This window comes from Hemitrygon akajei, unplaced genomic scaffold (genome assembly GCF_048418815.1).
Source record: "Hemitrygon akajei unplaced genomic scaffold, sHemAka1.3 Scf000069, whole genome shotgun sequence".
Classification (NCBI taxonomy): Eukaryota; Metazoa; Chordata; class Chondrichthyes; order Myliobatiformes; family Dasyatidae; genus Hemitrygon; species Hemitrygon akajei.
The window spans coordinates 1,464,406-1,485,255 of record NW_027331955.1 but is presented as its reverse complement, the minus strand read 5'-3'; the positions used below and the strand labels follow the sequence as shown (position 1 = coordinate 1,485,255).

At 42.2% G+C, this 20,850-nt stretch overlaps 1 protein-coding gene across 1 annotated transcript in view; it reads right to left on the bottom strand.

The window, feature by feature from the left end:
* Positions 1 to 20,850, bottom strand: part of LOC140722100 (uncharacterized) — a 49,438-nt gene that overhangs the window by 9,388 nt on the left and 19,200 nt on the right. The window lies entirely within an intron of this gene.

The window sequence follows — 20,850 nt, the reverse complement described above, 5'->3', positions numbered from 1 at the left end:
TCACAACAATACACACAGGTAACACCAGTTTCTGTACTGTACATAAATATTTCCCCTGAACCCTCCCCCAATGACTGACGGTGATGAACTCAGTGATGGCAATCCCAATGAATATGAAGGGAAAGGCAGTAGTCTGTCTCATTGGAGTCTGGCACATTTGTGATGTGAAAGCAACTTGTTGCCCAGTGTTTGATATCATTATGTGCCCAGAGAGAATTGGACAGAACATGTTCTCACCGGTAGAAAAGTCCGGAGCAAGCAACACACACAAAATGCCGGAGGAACTCAGCAGGCCGGACAGCACCTATAGGAAAGAGTACTAATGCTGAGTACATCCGTCATTTTGTGTGTGTTGCTTGCATTTCCAGCAGCTGCAGGTTTTCTCTTGCTGCGGTTGGAGATAGAGCAAAGGTGATTTTCTCAACAGCTGATAGAAAGATTTTGTTCTCTTTTTTCCGAATTCCTAATCCTTGCATTCAGATAGCTGGAGCTCAGCTCTGTCTGTGAGATCTATCTGCTCCCGTTCCCTGATTAGCCGGAAGCTCCCCGGGGCCGGTGTACGGATCGTGGGGCTGAGAGAGAGGAAAAAGACCTTGCCTGTACCGAGTTTACGGGCCACAGTTCTCACAGCAATTGTCACTCAATTAGAGCCAGAAAAGCCCTTACCTTTCCGCTCCTCCCGACATTTTGTATACTGCACGCATGCGTAGTTATCGGAGACGGCAGCAACCCTGCGCCTGCGCATTTGATCGGCGCTTCAAACGAGAGCGAAATTTTAATCGCGCGGCTTTATGGGTAATCATGGTGCCATTAAAAATGTCTGCACGCACCTGTTCCATGCCCATATCTCAGTTTTTTTTGTGTGTGTAGATAACTCAGCAGCTTTCTTAACGCAGAAAGCGGATCCCATAAACAAAACACTAAATATCAACAGGCATTTCGTGTATCTCATGCCAAAATACAATCCTCTTACAAATGCAGATGTGAAACAAAAGAGATTCTGCATTTGCTGGAAATACAAAGACGCACACACACACAATGCTGAAGGAGCTCTGCAGTTCAGGCAGCAACTAAGCAGAGGAGTACACAGTCTAGACATGCTGAAGGGTCTCGCATGAAATGCTGCCCATTTATTCCTCTCCACATTTGCTGCCTGATCTGCTGATTACCTGCAATGTTTTGTAGAAATTAACCATTCTGTTTTTCAATTAACCAGTTTCCAAATGTTTCTCATCTTTCAATCATAGCCACATCCTGCTGGTCTGGTTCCTCTTCCTCCTCCCACTCGTAACTCGAAAGACACTGCACAGATTGATCAGGTGGTTAAGAAGGCAAATGGCGTGGTTGTCTTTATTAGTTGAAGCATTGAGTTCAAAAGTCGGGAAGTTGTGTTGTGGCTGTTACGAGCCTACGGTCGAACTGTGACTGTTTCTTTAAGAGCGCCGGCGTGAGGAGGCGGGACTATGACGTCAGTCACAGGCTGACAGCGCTGACTGTGGACTGAACCATAAGAGAGAGAGAGCGATCTGCAGACAGGCAGTCGGCCAGTCTAAAGAGAGAGAGAGAGAGAGAGAGACTGGAAAAGCTGATCGCTTCAGTTAGTCGCAGCTGAGGCTTGGAACTCTCCTCTGCCCACAAGAGTGGGTTGATCATCGGTACACGGAACCACAACGAATGTGTGTGGCTGTCACTTCGTATAATCCATAGGAGTGCGTTTTGGAATATCTTGTATTAACCCTTGCCTGGGTATGTTGTGTGGCAACCCCCGGAAGACGGTATTCCTGTGACAGGTTACTTTCGCTGATAACTTGTATGTGGACGGATTCAACAGATAAGAACTTCGTCGACGGTTATTTTGAAGTAACGGCCTTTTCTCTACGTTTCACCCTGGATCACAAATATCTCTCTCCCATCATTTATGCCGTGGATTACTGAACTTTCCTACTTTACCATCTCAAGACTCTGAGCTTTGTTCCCTCAGTCTGTATAGTCTGGGAATTATAACACTGCTAACTTTTCTTTATTTCGTTAAGTTACTATATTATAAGTATATACGAATAAAGAGAGTGGTTTTAATATCAAAACCAGACTCCAGTGTGAACTCTATTGCTGCTGGTTCGTTTCTAAAACGTTTCAGTTCGTAACACAGTTTTATAAAACTAGTTAGCTCACATCTGGAGTGTTTCATACAGTTCTGGTCTCCCCCATTCTCGGAAGGATGTCGGGACTTTGGACAGGGCGCAGAAGAGGTTTACCAGGACACTGCCTGGATTAGAGGGCATGAGCTATAACGAGAGGCTGGACAAACTTGTGCTGTTTTCTCCAGAGCGGCGCAGGCTGGGGTGAGACTGGATGGACGTTTATAACATTACGAGAGGAATAGAGAGAGTGGACAGATTATATATTTTTCATGGGGGTTGAAATGTCTAATACATTTAAGGTGAGAGGAGATGTGAGCGGGAATTTTGCTTCTGTCCACGGAGTAGTGGGTAACTGGACATCTGACTGGGGGTGGGAGACCAAAGCGGCCACGTGATCCCGTTTCCTGTTCACTTATTTCTGCAGATCTGCAGCATCTGCGGGTCACTGTTCTACGTGTACGTGTTGCTTCACCTTTCCCCGTTCAGACAAGTCAGTGAGATCCGGATCGGTCACGTCCTCTCGTTGTGGTGGACAATATGTTTTTTCTGCAATATTTTCAGCATATTTCATTTCACTGTTTTTATCTGCTGAAGTGCAGCCGATGTTTCTGGGTGTCTGACCCATTTATGTGAGAATTTAGCCTTTTCTATTTCTCTGAGCTTCTCATAAATGTGTACAGTTCAGTTAAGCTTCACTCCACTACTACCAAAGCAACAACCCAGTCAGTCAAATAGTTCCACACAATTAAAATAGTTTATTACATCGTTATTTTTAATTTTGTACTATTTATATAATTCAACTATGTAATATTTATATTCTTATATTAAAACATAATTGTTAAAATCTATGGTTATGAATTAGGTTCTACTGTTGCCGCAGAGACAACGAATTTCATGACATATGTCGGTGCTATTAAACCTGATTATGATATTGATATGGGAGACCCACCACCGGTCATCTGATCCCAGTTACTGCAGATCGTAATGTGAGATTGAAGCATTTTCCATATATTTGCTTTCCTCAGAAATGACAACAGTTCAGTTTTCTTCTGTGGTTCCAGAGCAGAAGCTCAGTCTGTCTAATATTTCCACACAATTAAAGTGGGGAATTTGTTTATTATCATCATGTACTGAGCTACAGTGAAAATCTTCCCTGACGTACCATCCACACAGATCGATACATTTCAACAGTACATTGAGCTGAGATACGACAAAACAATAACTGTAACAAAGCATTATGGCTGCAGAGAAAGTGCAGTACAGATAGACATATGGTGCAGGGTCACGTCGAGTTACATTGTGAGGCCGAGACCATTTTATCATTCATTTGGCTTCTAACCACAGACAAGAAGCCGTCCTTGAGCTTGTCATTACTAATAACTCCAGCTCTTCTTTTTTTCTCTCACTTTCTCGTGGAACTAGACAGGGATGTCCATTAACCCCTTTATTATTTAATGTTGTATTGGAGCCTTTAGCTATAACACTACTTGAAGCTAAAAATATTCTCGGTATCTCTATGAATGGAACCATACATAAGCTTTCTCTTTATGCAGATGATCTTTTGGTTTTTATTTCAAATCTTGAGGAATCAATTCCTAATCTTTTGGAAACACTTAAAGATTTTAGTAAATTTTCAGGATATAAACTTAACTTGAATAAAAGTGAATTGTTTCCATTAAATGTCCCTGTTAGTATATATAATGATATTCCTTTTAGAATTGTTAATACCTTTAGATATTTAGGTATTATAATTACTAAAAAACATAAAGATTTCTATGAAGCGAATGTAGTTCCTTTAATGGACTCCATGAAACAACTATTTTCTAGATGGAATCCACGTATTTTTTCTTTAATAGGTCGTATTCACGCTGTGAAAATGATGATTTTACCTAGATTTTTATATATTTTCCAAAATATACCTATCTTTTTAACTAATTTTTTTTCGATCAAATTGACTCTCTTATTTCTTCCTTTATTTGGAACAATAAAAGTCCAAGAATTAATAAGTATCATTTACAAAAATCTAAAAAAATGGTTGACTTGAACTTCCTAATTTAAGACGGTATTAGTGGGCTGTGAATATTAGACTATTATGTTTTTGGTTATATTGGGTTGATAATAACCAAAAATCATTATGGGTTGATTTGGAATTAAAAGTTCTGAAACAATTTTATTTAACTTAAATTTTAGGAGCTCCATTACCTTTACAGCTCTCTAAAATTCCAAATTTAAATCTTTACCCGGTTATTAAACAACCCCTACGGATTTGGGTTCAGTTTCGTTTTTTAAAAATTTTTAAACAATTTAAGTTGTCTAGTTTTTATATCGAAACTTTTCATTTAAACCTTCAACAACTGACCCCATTTTTTCTCCTATGGAAAAATAAAAGGATCCTTTGAAGAGTTAACTAATAAATTTTCTCTCGCTCATGCACATTTTTTGCAATACGTTCAGGTGAAACATTTTTTACAACAATGTTTACCTAAGTTTCCATATTTACAAGAATCTGATTTGTTCGATATCATTTTGAAATTGAATCCCTTAGTGAAAGATTCCATTAGCAGAATTTATAATTTATTTTTATTACAAAAAGAGAACGTATCACTAAAGATTAAACAATATTGTGAGAGAGAACTTAATATGACCTTTGTTAATGAAGATTGGCTTCGAGTTTTGAAAAACGTAAATTCTTCTTCTGTATGTGCCAACCATTGTTTCATTCAATATAAAAATGTTCATGATTATTATTTAACAAAGGAGAGACTATCTGAAATATTTCCTACTATAGACCAATGCTGTGATAGATGTGAAACTAAAGTAGCTACTTTGTCACACATGTTCAGGTCATATTCTTCATTAAAATCGTTTTGAAAATCTTTATTTTGTACAATTTATAAAGCTCTGAAAATTAATTTACAACCTAATAGATTGACTGTTCTATTTGGAATAGTTCCACATCATATTCAGGGTATTTCATCTTCAGATCTACCTGTAATTTCATTTGTTACACTACTGACAAGAAGGGCTATTTTATTAAAATGGAAAGATATTTCTTCCCCTACATTAATTGAATGGTTTTCGCAAGGAATGTTATGTCTTAGTTTGGAAAAAATTAGAAGTAGAACTTTTGATCCTCTATTCGATTTTGAGGGAAGTTGGGGTTCTTTTGCCAAATATTATCATTTAATTTGAATTACGCTATATGGTTTCCTTCCAATTTTATTTTTTTTATAAATATGAAATGACGGTTGATGTTTCTTATTTTCATATTTAGATGATGGTCAAATGTGTGTTACTTATATAGTTAGTGTTTTTTTTTCCTAGTTAGATGGGGTTCTTTTTTTCCCTTTTATATATATATTTTTAATATTATATTTTACGATCAGTTCTTTCAGCTTTATTAAATGTATACATATTAATCTATTGAAGTTTTGTATCATTTTATAGCTGTAGAAGATTATGTACCTATAAAAAATTTATAAAAATGAAAAAAAATGAAAATGCCAAAACAATAACTGTAACAAAGCATTATGGCTGCAGAGAATGTGCAATGAAGATAGACATATGGTGCAGGATCACGTCGAGTTACATTGTGAGGCCGAGTCCATTTTATCATTCATTTGGCTAATAACCACAGACAGGAAGCCGTCCTTGAGCCGGGTGGTTCGCGCTTTAAGGCTTTTGTATCTCTTCCCCGATGGGGGAGGCGGGTTTGCAGCAAGAATGTCCAGGTTGTGAGGATCTTTGTGTACATGGCCTGCTTTTCCGAGGGAGGGGAAATGTAGGAAGAGTCCATGGAGGGGAGGCTTGTTTCTCTGATGTTCTCTGTTCTCTAAGTTCTCTGCAGTTCCTTGCAGTCATGGGCAGAGCAGTAGCCATACGAACGCGTGAAGTATCGACAAGAAGCTCAGAGATCTCGGCCTTCACCCTGCCTTGTGTAGCTGGATCCTGGTCTTCCTGTCAGATCGCCGGCAGGTGGTAAGAGTGGGCTCCCTCACCTCTGTCTCTCTGACCCTCAGCACACATACTCCACAGGGTTGTCTCCTTGCCCCCTCCTTTACTCTCTGTGCACCCATGACTTCCGTTGCCACCCACAACTCCAATCTGCTAATTAAATTTGCTGACGACACTACACTGACTGGCCTGATCTCAAATAATAACGAGGCAGCCTGCAGAGAAGAAGTCATCACAGTGGTGTCAAGAAAACAACCTCTCCCTCGTTGTGACAAAAACACAGGAGCTGGTTGTGGATCTCAGGAGGAATGGAGACAGGGACCAAATTCAACATTTCCAAGTCTGTTATTGACACAAAATGCACATTTTAATATTGATCATGACACAATGTATTTTATATATCGTTATTAACATAAACATATTTATAGATTGTTACTGACAGAGAATCGTATAATTTATGTTCCGTGTGTTATCTGAATGTACTTGCCTGTGATGCCGCCACAAGTCAGTGTTTCTCTGTACCTGTACCTTCCCGTACTTGTGCACTTGGCAATAAATTCAACAGGACCTGAGAAATCTCATTGAGATTTGATTAGTGATGATCATCTTGGCAGCTCGGTAGGTTGAATGTATGAGACAGTACACTGTTAAATGCAAAACCCTGAACAGTGTTGATGATCGGAGGGATCTTAGACTCCAAGTTCATCGCTCCCAGAAAGAGACTGCACAGATTGACCGGGAGGTTACGAGGGCAAAGGGCATGGTTGTCTTTATTAGTTGAAGCATTGAGTTCAAAAGTTGGGAAGTTGTGTTGCGGCTGTTACGAGCCTGCGGTCGTACTGTGACTGTTTCTTTAAGAGCGCCGGCGTGAGGAGGCGGGGCTATGACGTCAGTCACAGGCTGACAGCGCTAACTGTGGACTGAACCATAAGAGAGAGAGAGCGATCTGCAGACAGGCAGTCGGCCAGTCTAAAGAGAGAGAGAGAGAGACTGGAAAAGCTGATCGCTTCAGTTAGTCGCATCTGAGGCTTGGAACTCTCCTATGTCCACAAGAGTGGGTTGATAATCGGCACACAGAACCACAACGAATGTGTGTGGCTGTCACTTCGTATAATCCATAGGAGTGGGTTTCGGAATGTCTTTCGGAATGTCTTCTATTAACCCTTGCCTGGGAAGGTTGTGACAGGTCACTTTCGCTGATAACTCGTATTTGGACGATTCAACGGATAAGAACTTCGTCGACGGTTATTTTGAAGTAACGGCCTTTTCTCTACGTTCCACCCTGGATCACAAATATCTCCCGACGATCATTTATTCCGTGGATTACTGAACTTTCCTACTTTACCATCTCAAGATTCTGAGCTTTGTTCCCTCAAGCTCGATAGTCTGGGAGTTATATTTACACATATATACACTTAACACTGTTAACTTTATTTCATTTAAGTTTCTATATTATAAGTAGATACTAATAAAGAAAGTGGTTTTAACATCAAAACCAGACTCCAGTGTGAACTCTATTGCTGCTGGTTCGTTTCTAAAACGTTACCGTTCGTAACACAGTTTTATAAAACTAGATAGACCACATCTGGAGTGTCTCATACAGTTCTGGTCGCCCCCATTCTCGGAAGGATGAAGGGGCTGTGGAGAGGGCGCAGAAGAGGTTTACCAGGACACTGCCTGGATTAGAAGGCATGAGTTATAACGAGAGGCTGGACAAACGTGTTGTTTTCTCCAGAGCGGGGCAGGCTGGGGTGAGACTTGATGGACGTTTATAAGATTACGAGAGGAATAGATAGAGTGGACAGACGATATATTTGTCCTGGGGGTTGAAATGTCTGATACATTTAAGGTGAGAGGAGATCTGAGAGACAAGTTTGCTTTTTTCCGCAGAGTAGTTAGTCACCAATCCTGTCACGTGATCCCGTTTCCTGTTCACGTTTTTCTGCAGATCTGCAGCATTTGCGGGTCACTGCTCTACGTGTCCGTGTAGCTTCATCTTTCCCCGTTCAGCCAAGGCAGTGAGATCCGGATCTGTCACGTCCTCTCGTTGTGGTGGACAATATGTTTTTTTCTGCAATATTTTCAGCATGTTTCATTTCACTGTTTTTATCTGCTGAAGTGCTGCCAATGTTTCTGGCTGTCTGACCCATTTATGTGAGAATTTAGACTTTTCTATTTCTCTGCGCTTCTCATAAATGTGTACAGTTTAGTTAAGCTTCACTCCACTACTTCCAAAGCAACAACCCAGTCAGTCAAATAGTTCCACACAATTAAAATAGTTTATTACATCGTTTTTTTTTCATTTCGTACTATTTATATAATTTAACTATGTAATATTTATATTATTATATTAAATCACAATTGTTAAAATCTATTCTACTGCTGCCGCAGAGACAACGAATTTCATGACATATGTCGGTGCTATTAAACCTGATTCTGATATTGATATGGGAGACCCACCACCGGTCACCTGATCCCAGTTACTGCAGATCGTAATGAGAGATTGAAGCCTTTTCTATTTTTTTGCATTCCTCAGAAATGACAACAGTTCTGTTTCCTTCTGCGGTTCCAGAGCAGAAGCTCAGTCTGTCTAACATTTCCACACAATTAAAACGGGGTATTTGTTTATTCTTATTACGTACTGAGACACAGTGAAAATCTTGTCTGACGTACCATCCACACAGATCGATACATTGCAGCAGTACATTGAGCTGATATACGACAAAACACTCACTATAACTAAGCATTATGGCTGCAGAGAAAGTGCAGTGCAGATAGACATATGGTGCAGGGTCACGTCGAGTTACATTGTGAGGTCGAGTCCATTTTATCATTCATTTGGCTTATAACTGCAGACTGGAAGCCGTCCTTCAGCCTGGTGTTACGCACTTTAAGGCTTTTGTATCTCTCCGTCAATGTGGGAGCGGGTTTGCTGCAAAAATGTCCAGGTTGTGAGGATCTTTGAGTACATGGCCTGCTTTTCCGAGGGAGGGGAAGTGTAGGAAGAGTCCATGGAGTGGAGGCTTGTTTCTCTGATGTTCTCTGCAGTTCCTTGCAGTCATGGGCAGAGCAGTAGCCATACGAAGGCGTGAAATATCGACAAGAAGCTCAGAGACCTCGGCCTTCACCCTGCCTTGTGCAGCTGAATCCAGGAATTCCTGTCAGATCGCCAGCAGGTGGTAAGAGTGGGCTCCATCTCCTCTGTCTCTCTGACCCTCAGCACACATAACCCACAGGGTTGTCTCTTTTGCCCCCTCCTTTACTCTCTGTGCACACATGACTTGTGTTGCCACCCACAGCTCCAATCTGCTAATTAAATTTGCTGACAGCACTACATTGATTGGCCTAATCTGAAATACTGATAACAATCGATCAAATGCCTCCTGACAAGGCTCGGTCCAAACAAACTTTTCACCCTTCGTCAGGAGATTGGTCAGAGAAAGAGCGTTAGCAGCAAAGTTCTTACAGAACTTACGATAATATCCATCCATTCCCAGAAACCTTCTAAGAGCCTTCTTAGCAGTCAGAATAGGAACTTGAGAAATTGCCTGGACTTTTGCCCGAACAGGAGCTAACTTGCTTTGCCCAACAACATAGCCAAGACAGGTCACAGTGTCATGGCCAAATTCACTCTCAGCCAAGTTAACTGTAAGGCTGGCCTGGGGAAACCTGTCAAACAGCTTTTCTACTACAGAGATATGCTCTTCCCAAGTGTCATTCCCTGTGACTAAGTCATCAATATAGGTATCTGTGTGTTCTAACCCTCGAATTACAGAATCATTCATTCTCTGGAATGTTCCTGGAGCATTTTTGTATTAAGATATTGTATTCACACAAACCAGATGGTGTCACAAATGCAGAAATTTCTCTACCTCTGTCCGTCAATGGAACACACCAATACCCTTTCAACAGATCAATCTTTGTAAGAAATTAGCTTTTCCAGCCTTATCTATGCAATCATCCACCCTAGGGATAGGATAGGCATCTGTTTTTGTTACTGCATTTATCTTTCTATAATCAGTGCAAAATCTAACACTACAATCAGGTTTGGGCACAATAATGCAGGGTGACTCCAATCTCATTTTGAAGGCCTAATAATACCATTCTCCAGCATATACTCAATTCCCTGGTCAGCCAATTTACACTTTTCTACATTAATGCGCTTTGGGAGTTGTTTAATCTGTTTGGTTTGACCAACATCTACATCATGTTCTGCGACCGTGGTTTGCTTGGGAACATAAGGAAATAAATCTTTAAACTTCAGAATTAATTCCTTCAGCTGTTGTTGTTGCTTTGGCTGCAGATGAGCCAACTTGTTATCAATGTTTTCTGGAACAACCGAGTTCATTAGCCTAACTGGGACCACGTTTGGCTTGTGAAAAGTCTCAGACGAGTCAAATGCTTCATTCTCAGGGTTGCCAGCTTCATATGTTTTAACAACAACACTCACAGATGGTGCCTGCTTGTCAAATTAAGGCTTTATTATATTTATGTGTACCACCTGTGTTAGTTTACGTTGGTCGGGTGTTTTAATAACATAATTCAGATTATTAATTTGAGAGATTATTTCATGCAGTCTATTGAATTTCACCTGAAGTGGATTTGTCAACATTGGAGATAAGGCTAGCACCTCGTCTCCCACCTGGTATTTTCTTTCGCGAGCCTGCTTATCAAACCAACACTTCATTTTGTCTTGAGAAATCATTAAGTTTTCTCTACAGGATTGGTGTAATATATTTTTGAAATTCAAAACATAGCCTAAAAAGTTAATATGTACATCTCCATCAATCCACTGTTCCATTAACAAGGTCAAAGGTCCTCTCACTCTATGACCAAATACCAGTTCAAATGGACTAAAGTCCAGTGATTCCTGGACCAACTCTCTGACTGCGAACAAAAACAAATGTATTCCTTCATCCCAGTCTTTTCCATTTTCAACACAATATGTCCTAATCATTGTTTTGTGGGTAGAATGAAAATTTTCTACAGCACCCTGTGATTCCGGATGGTATGCAGACAATATAACTTGTTTAGCTCCCAGTTCATAAACTACCTGCTGGAATAATCCAGATGTAAAGTTACTTCCTTGTTCAGACTGGATTTCTTTAGGCAAACCAAATAAAGTAAAAAGCTTGGTACGAGCCTTCGCCACAGTTTTAGCTTTAATATTGCTGAAAGGTATTGCCTCTGGGAATCTGGATGCAGTACACATAATAGTTAGCAAATACTGATGGCCAGCTTTAGTCTTTGGCAATGGGCCAACACAATCCACTATAAATTTTGAAAAGGGTTCACCGAATGCAGGTATAGGCCAGAGTGGGGCCACTGGGGTGACCTGATTAGGTTTACCCACAACTTGACAAATGTGACAGGTTCTGCAAAAGGTCACAACATCTTTCCTCAAATTCGGCCAGTAAAATTATTTCATAATCCTGTTTACAGTTTTATTCACTCCAAAATCTCGACCTAAAGCCATACTGTGGGCCATGGTTAAAATTTCAGTCCTATAAACTGTAGGAACGACAACTTGGTGAACAATTGCACATGCCTCACTCACTTCTATAGCAGGTGGCCTCCACTTCCTCATTAACACTCCATCCTTGAGATAATACCCTACTGGCATTTTCTTGATCTCATCATCTGAGAGAGCTGATTTTTAAAACTTCAATCTCAGGGTCTGGGTTCTGTCTGCTATAAACTCCTTCCTAGACAGGGATAAATCTTTCTCATCAGACTTACTACCGGAATCCTGTTGAAACAATGAAGGCAGTAAAGTCCCTGACAAGTCATCATAACCTGAATCCCGATTTTGGCTATAACATATAACAATCATATAATCCTTACATATCATATAAACCATATAACCATATAACAATTACAGCACGGAAACAGGCCATTCCGGCCCTCCTAGTCCGTGCCGAACTCTTAATCTCACCTAGTCCCACCTACCCGCACTCAGCCCATAACCCTCCACTCCTTTCCTGTCCATATACCTATCCAATTTTACCTTAACTGACACAACTGAACTGGCCTCTACTACTTCTACAGGAAGCTCATTCCACACAGCTATCACTCTCTGAGTAAAGAAATACCCCCTCGTGTTTCCCTTAAACTTTTGCCCCCTAACTCTCAATGGCTATCATGGGTATCAGAATCAAGCTGCACAGACCATCTGCGTCGGCAGACTGTTTAGCCATACTTCGAGTTACTGGGCAGGAAGGATAAATGATAAAATCCATCTGTGGGTCGTCAGTGGTTGGCTTAGTTGTCAACTGCACTGCAGGAACAACGTTACCATCTGCCAGGTCATTCCCTAACAGCAAAGTAACATCTTCCACCGGTAAACTGGAGCATAATCCGATTTTAACAGGTCCCGAAACCAACCCTGACTGTTAAGTTACCTTGTACAACGGCACAGAAACCATGCTGCCCCCAATGCATCACCAAACTTTAGAACACTGTCTAATCTAAGTGACTGAGAAGCCCCAGTAACTCGAAGAATTTTCACTGGTACCGGGGTTGACCCCTCCTTTACTAATACAAATCCATCTGACATAAAATGATCGAATCGCTTCTTAACTCGGTCAGACCTCTCAGTCCTTATCTGAGCCTTAACAGAATGTTCAAAACACTATGGGTTTATAGGTGCTTCAACATACGGAACACTGGCATTTGGGACTGCCTTCTTTTCGTTTTTCCTCTTCAGGATGGAACAAATAGCCATCTTATGACCAGCTTTCTGGCAATAGTAACAAGTAAGATTAGAATATTTCTCCTTTAACTGTTTCCCTTCATCCTTACTCTTGCACTAGTCCCAGCTTTAATTTCTGGTTTACCCTGGTGATCCCTGCTACTCTTTTCGAAGCTCTTATTCGGGGTGTTAGGGGTAACCCTACTTAGTAATGGGGTCCAAAATAGACCCCATGAACTCTGCTGCTATTATGAGAGAGAGGGGGAGGCGTCCAGAGCGATGAGAGAGAGAGAGAGAGAGGGACAGAAACTTCTCGAAAGATGATGCTGGAAGTATTTATCAACCTCTGCCTCGTCAAATGGAGGTACCAATTTAACTTCCCGGCTGGCCTCAAACGTATCACCAGAGTCTAACACTCGACCCCTTTGCTGTAATCTCTCTATCTTCTCCTGCTCGAACAGCCTCTGTCTTTCTGCTTCCTCCCTCTGTTTTTTTTTTTTTGCCTCTTCTCTCTGCTTTTGTGCCTCCCTAGCCCCAAACTGCCTCTGCCTTTCCGCAGCCTCCATCTTTAATTTTTCTCACTTGTACTGGAGCTCAAGCTCACTAGGTTTACTTGCAGGAAACACCTCCAACTCCTCCACTTTAAACACATCTGTGCCCTCCTGATTGTCAATGTCACCTTATCAAGTTTTAACCTTTTGGCAATACTCAACAACTCAAAAGTTCTGGCGTCCTCTAATGCCTCAGAGGTTGGTGCTTCCAGACATTTATCAGCATCCATTGCTGCTGATTTTCCATACACAAATAAATCAAAAGGGATTTCCCCAATGAAATCGATAATAAATCAATACGTCCCCAAATTTGTTCATATCCCGGACGCAGGCCGCAGTTTTGTTATGAATCGCAACGCTTTAGACACGAACCAGCAGCAATAAACTACACTTGGAGTCTGTTTTTGATGTTAAAACTACCTCTAGTAGGATCTACTTATAATATAGTGTTGCGTACCCCGTAACTGGGTGTCTTACCAGCAAAGATAGAAGTATCCGTTGGAGTCTGGTACTATTATCAAAACAGTGTTTATTAGTAAAATATACAAATCAATATCAACAATGCAAATATACAGATAATACACAATAGCAATACTAAACCTAAAAGTGTGGGTATAATAATAATCAATGATAAACAAGCTCTATCGTTGTCTAGGGGATAATGAATTGTCATATGTGAGTATAAAGTTCAGTTCTGTTCATACAGGCTGAGGTAGTTGTTGGTCGATGTGTTGTAATGGTTGGAGAGAGAGAGGGAAAGAGAGAGAGCGAGCAAACAGTGACAGCCAGTCAAACCTTCCTTTACGTTCTTGATCCGTCGGTGTGTTGTTCTGGCCATTCAGGTATGACCCCTCTGTCCTTTAGCTAGACCGTTCTTCTATGATGGACTCGTCACCCAGGCAAGTGTGGACACACACACAAGCCCCCACCGGCCTCGCTATAAACACTATGAGTTAAAATTGACCGATCCTTCGTTCGGTCTCCGATGCCCCACTCTTTCTCGTGGGTTCCAACACTTAAGCAGTGCTCACTAGTGTGTCTCTTGGTGCGTCTGAGGGGTGTCTCCCCAGATCTCACTTTTATCCCTACTCACTGGGTCTCAGGTGTCAATCAGTTTTGAATGGCTTAGCCCATCAAACCAGCCCACTCCTGCTGTCCACTGAGGAATTTTAATGAACAGAATAGTACCAAGTAAACAGCCCTCTCCGGAGCCATAAGTCGTACAGGAGTCATAATATGGTGGAACAACAAGTCTCTTCCTCCCTGCGTTATCTCTCCCTTATCTGAAGCAAATGTTCCAGACCAAGTATGTTTTTGTTCCATCTCTTTCTCTCTCATTTGCAGCCTGGCAAAGGTAACGGTTTGTAATTCTCCCAGGGGAGGGGGACATGGACAACCCTGCACCCTTCTGCCCATCAAAGCTGTTCATCCTTCGTAACACCCCCATCCTTCTAGGAATTTTCACCAAAGGGGAACATTAACTAGTACAGCGTTTTACAGGATTACAGAGTTTAGCAAAAAAAAAAACAGAAGTGTTCTTAACTATAAAGCAATACAGATATACCTTCACTTAGCATCTAGATAAACAGCCAGCGATTACATTGTCACTTCCTTTAATAGGTTGTATCTGAATATCAAACTCTTGTAGCATCAGACTCCAATTTAATAATCTCCTGTTTTTATTTTTCATGTTAGCCAGGAATACCAAAGGGTTGTGATCTGTATAAACAATTAAAGGTCTTTGTGCTGAACAAATGTACACTTCAAAGTGTTGCATTGCCAAAACAAGTGCCAACAATTCTTTTTCTACGGTAGAGTAATTCCTCTGGTGTACATTGAACTTCCGAGAGAAATATACTCCTGGGTGTTCCACTCCATCCCCTGCTTTCTGCAATAGGACTGCCCCTGCAGCCTCATCACTTGCATCAGTCGCCAGGGAGAAAGGTTCTAACAAGTCAGGTGCCTTTAACACAGGGTGATGGCACAGTATGGTTTTTAACTTGTCAAAAGCATCCTGACAAGAATTGTTCCACTCAAATTTTTCTTCCTTCTGTAGGAGTTTTGTAAGCGGGAGGGCGATATCAGCAAAGTTCTTACAAAATTTTCGATAGTACCCCACCATGCCCAAAAATCTTCTCAAGGCTCTCTTATTTGTTGGTAGAGGAACCTCAGAAATAGCCTGTACTTTTGCCTGCACAGGATCCAACTGCCCCTGCCCTACCACATACCCCAAGTAGGTGATTGTGGCATGCCCAAATTCACTCTTTGCAAGGTTCACTGTAAGTTGGGCTGCAGACATTCTTTTGAACAGGTTTTCTACAGCCTCAATGTGCTCATCCCAGGTGTCATTCCAAACTACCAATTCGTCAATATAAGCCTTGATATTTGTTAACCCTTTTATCACCATGTCAATCATCCTCTGGAATGTCCCTGGTGCATTTTTCATTCCGAACGGCAAGACGTTGTACTCGTAAAACTCGGATGGGGTGACAAAGTCTGGAATTTCTCGAGCCCTGTCCGTTAAAGGAACGCACCAGTATCCCTTTAACAAGTCAATCTTAGTGATGTACCTCGCTTTCCTCATTTTATCAATGCAATCGTCCACCCTAGCGATAGGGTAAGCATCTGTCTGCGTGACAGCATTCACCTTTCTGTAATCGGTACAGAATCTTATGGTACTGTCCGGTTTCGGTACTACCACGCAGGGAGAGGCCCACGCAGAAAAGGATTCACGAATTATACCAGCAGCTAGCATATGTTCAATTTCTTTTTCTACTGGCTTGCTCTTTTCCAAATTCATCCGGGAAGGGGATTGTTTAATAGGCTGGTTCGAGGTAATGATGACATCATGCTCTGTTCCTTTACACCTCCTTGGAACATCTGGACATAAATCTGTATGCTGTTTAATGAGCTGTGTTAACTGCTCTCTTTGTTCAGGCTCTAAGTGATTGACTTTATCAGCAAGGTTGGCTATAATAACAGTTCTCTAGTCTGGTGGGTATTATACTTACCTTTTCAAAACGCTCTGGGTCCTACTCAACACTCTTCTCTTCCTCATCAGTTTTCGTGACTGCACCGACCTCCGCGGGGGTCGTTTCAGGATAACCTTTCAGCATGTTTACATGAACCAACTGGTTCGGCTTGCATCTATCAGGGGTTTCAATCACATAGTTCAGCGAGTCTATTTTCTTAACTACTTTGTATGGTCCTTGAAACCTCGCCTGTAGGGGGTTGGTAACTACAGGGATTAGGACCAAGACCTTATCGCCCACGTGAAATTCTTGCTCTCGGGTACATTTGTCATACCATTGTTTCATTCTCGTCTGGGAGTCTTTTAAATTTTCCTTTGCCAAGGCGCATACTTTATGGAGTCTTTCCCGGAATTTTAAAACATAGTCAATCACACTGACTTGAACGTTCGGGCTAAACCACTTCTCTTTAAGTAGGGTTAAAGGTGCTCTGCGCCTGTGACCAAAAACGAGCTCAAACGGACTGAACCCCAGAGATTCCTGAACCGTGTCCCTCACTGCAAATAACAGAAGTGGTAATGCATCATCCCAGTCTCGAACGTCTTCCTGACAGTAAGTTTTAATCATAGTCTTTAGTGTAGCGTGGAATCTTTCCAACGCTCCTTGAGATTCCGGATGGTATGCAGAAGCTAAAATTTGTTTAACTCCCATCTGTGTCATCATTTGCTGAAATGCTCTGGATGTAAATGTACTCCCCTGATCCGATTGTATTTCCTTAGGTAGCCCCACTGTGGTAAAGAATTTAATGAGGGCCTTCACCACCGCAGGGGTCCTAACATTCCCCGGAGGCACAGCCTCTGGAAATCGTGTAGTGGCACACATCATGGTCATGACGTACTGCCGCCCACTCGCTGTTCTAGGCAAAGGTCCCACAAAATCCACAACGATTCGGGAGAAAGGCTCCTCAAAAGCGGGTATCGGTCTGAGAGGTGCCTTGGGGATAACCTGGTTCGGCTTTCCTACCACCTGACACGCATGGCACCTTTTACAATAGTCAGCAATATCCTTCCTCATTTTTGGCCAATAGAAATCTTTCATAACCCTATCCACTGTCTTCCTTACTCCCAAATGTCCACCTAGAGGTCCCTTGCGAGCTAAGTTCAAAATTACATCCCGATACACCTTCGGTACTACCACCTGATGTACCACCGCCCAGTCATCATCGACTGGCACCGTGGTCGGCCTCCACTTCCTCATCAACACTCCCTCCTTCAGGTAGTAACCCTCTGGTTCTTTATCCAGTTCTGTCTCAGAAAGAACGGACTCTCTCAATGCCACAAGCTCCTCGTCACGTCCTTGCTCCTTTATAAATTATTTTCTTGCTAAGGGTAGGTCTACCTCCTCTCCTTTATTCTCTTTCACCTCCCTATTCTCCGCTTTACCATCCCCTAACCCCTCTTGGTACAGGGTCGGTAAAAACGTCTCAGCCAAATCAACACAGGACTCATTTAAACTGTCCTCATTCTCAGCCGCCTTTCTCGACATGCTGCGAGTGATTGCGCATGCGGGATAGATCATAGAATCCAGGGGCGTGTCCTCAGCCCTCACAGGCTTGCTCGTTAATTTCACTGCTGAACACACGTCACCACCTGCTAAATCATTACCAAGAAGGACGTCCACGCCGTCTCCCGGTAATTCTGACCGCACCCCTACTTCGACTGTCCAGATACCAGGTCACATTTTAAAATGATCCCATGCAAAGGCACAGCTTCTGTCCCTTTCCCTATACCTCTTAAAACCACCTCTCCAGTCTCAGGACCAAAATCTAGCACCTTACTTAGGATCTATGACTGATCAGCCCCAGTATCTCTCCAGATTCTCACTGCAACTGGGGTCTCTCCTTCTTTCACAGACACCGTCCCTTCTGAAATAAATTTCTCACGCCGCTCTCGTACTCTATCTACCTTTGCCTTCCTCGTCGATTTGCTGATCGACTCAATACACCCTGTAGGGACTGCCGTTTTCCCTTATCCTGTCTCCTTATTCGGAGCAAAGCACTTAGATGCAATATAACCAACCTTTCCACAATTATATCAGGTCAAGCCAGAAACCTTCCTGCCAGCTTGCTTGTCCTCCTCCTTACCTTTACCACTAGCTCCCGGCTTATTCTCGACCTTAGCCGGTGGACTTTCTTTACCGTCCCTACTGCCTTTCTGTTAACTCTTATTTGAGGAAAACTTTGTCTTGTGGGTTAGGGCTTATTCATCTGCGAACCTGGCAAATTCCGATATAGACTTATTCGTCTTCTCGTTCAGATACATCCTGATATTATCCAAAACACAACCTTTAAATTCCTCAATCAGAATTAACTCTCTGAAACGAGGGAAGTCCTCCTCCACCTTTTCTGCAGCACACCAGCGATCCAAGAGCACAGCCTTCTCATAGGCAAACTCTGCATACGTCTGATTCCACAGTTTCTTTAAATCTCTGAACTTTTGTCTATAGGCCCGAAGGATAGCCTCCTTTACTTGCTCATAATCCTCAGACTCGTCCATGGACAATGCTGCATATACCCGTTGAACCTTACTTTTTAATGCACTTTGTAACAACGCCACCCACTGATCTCTGGGCCACTTCTGAGTCACTGCCACCTTTTCAAAATGCAAGACGTAACTATCAACATCCGTCTCCTCGAACGGAGGTACTAACCTAAACTCCCTACTAACATTAATCTCCTCTCTTGAGCCTTCCCTTCGGTCTTTTCCCTGTTCCTTTAACCTCTCCATGTCCAGTGCATGCTGCCTATCTCTCTCCTTTTCCCTTTCCTCCATCTCCCTTTCGGCCTTTTCCTTCTCCCTTTGTGCCTCCCAGGCAGCTCTTTCCCGCTCCCTTTGCGCCTCTAACTCCTTTAGCAGGAGCTCATACTCCCTTTTCTTCTGTTCTGCATCCAACCTTAATTTTTCAAACTCTAACTGAACCACCCCAACAACTGGTTTCTTTTCAGGGATAAGTTCCAATACCCCCGGCGTGAACACACCCTCGGATATGTAATACTGGGCTATGGCCCTCTGTATCTCCCACTTTTTCATTGACGACTTCACCTCTGGGAGATTTAAACCTTTCGCAATATTCACCAAGGCCGTCTTTTTGGCACTCTCCAGCACCTTCAAAGTCGAGTTTTCTATAAATTCATCTATATCCATCTTTGCTCGTTTCCCGTCTGGTTACCCACGCAACCAGAACAAATAATGGACTTATAGCTCAGTTCACTGGCCCCCCAATTTGGTATCAAATCTCGAGACGAGGCCCCAATTTGTTACGTACCCGTAACTAGATGTCTTATCAGTAAAGATAGAAGTATCCATAGGAGTCTGGTACTATTATCAAAACAGTGTTTATTAGTAAAATATACAAATCAATATCAACAATGCAAATATACAGATAATACACGTTAGCAATACTAAACCTAAAAGTGTGGGTATAATAATAATCAATAATAAACAAGCTCTATCGATGTCCAGGGGATAATGAATTGTCATATGTGAATATAAAGTTCAGTTCAGTTCATACAGGCTGAGGTAGTTGTTGGTCGATGTGTTGTAATTGTTGGAGAGAGAGGGAGAGCGAGCAGTGACAGCCAGTCAAACCTTCCTTTACAATCTTGATCCGTTGATGTGTTGTTGTGGCCATTCGGGTATGACCCCTCTGTCCTTTAGCTAGACCGTTCTTCTATGGTGGACTCGTCACCCAAGCAAGGGTGGACACACGTACAAGCCCCCACCGGCCTCGCTATAAACAGTGAGTTAAAATTGACCGATCCTTCATTCGGTCTCTGATGCCCCACACTTTCTTGTGGGTTCCAACACTTAAGCAGTGCTCACTAGTGTGTCTCTTGGTGCGTCTGAGGGGTGTCTCCCCAGACCTCTCTTTTATCCCTACTCACGGTGTCTCAGGTGTCAATCAGTTTTGAATGGCTTAGCCCATCAAACCAGCCCACTCCAGCTGTCCACTGAGGAATTTTAATGAACAGAATGGTACCAAGTAAACAGCCCTCTCCGGAGCCATAAGTCTTACAGGAGTCATAATATGGTGGAACAACAAGTCTCTTCCTCCCTGTGTTATCTCCCCCTTATCTGAAGCAAATGTTCCAGTCCAAGTATGATTTTGTTCCATCTCTTTCTCTCTCATTAGCAGCCTGGCAACAGTAACCGTTTGTAATTCTCCCAAGGGAGGGAGAGATGGGCAACCCTGCACCCTTCTGCCCATCAGAGCTGTTCATCCTTCGTAACAATAGTAACTTAAACAAGATAAACAGATGTTAACAGTGTTATGTTTATAGATGTGTGTAAATGTAACTCCCAAACTATTGAGCTCAGGGGTAACAAGGCTTGGAGTCTTGAGATGGTAAAGTATGAAAGTTCAGTTCATCCACAGAATAGGTGATGAGAGAGATATTTGTAATCCAGGGTAAATGTCAAGGGAAGGCAATTATTTCGAATTCCACAGGTTCCATGGTGGTAAAACAAGAGAACAGTCACTGTAGA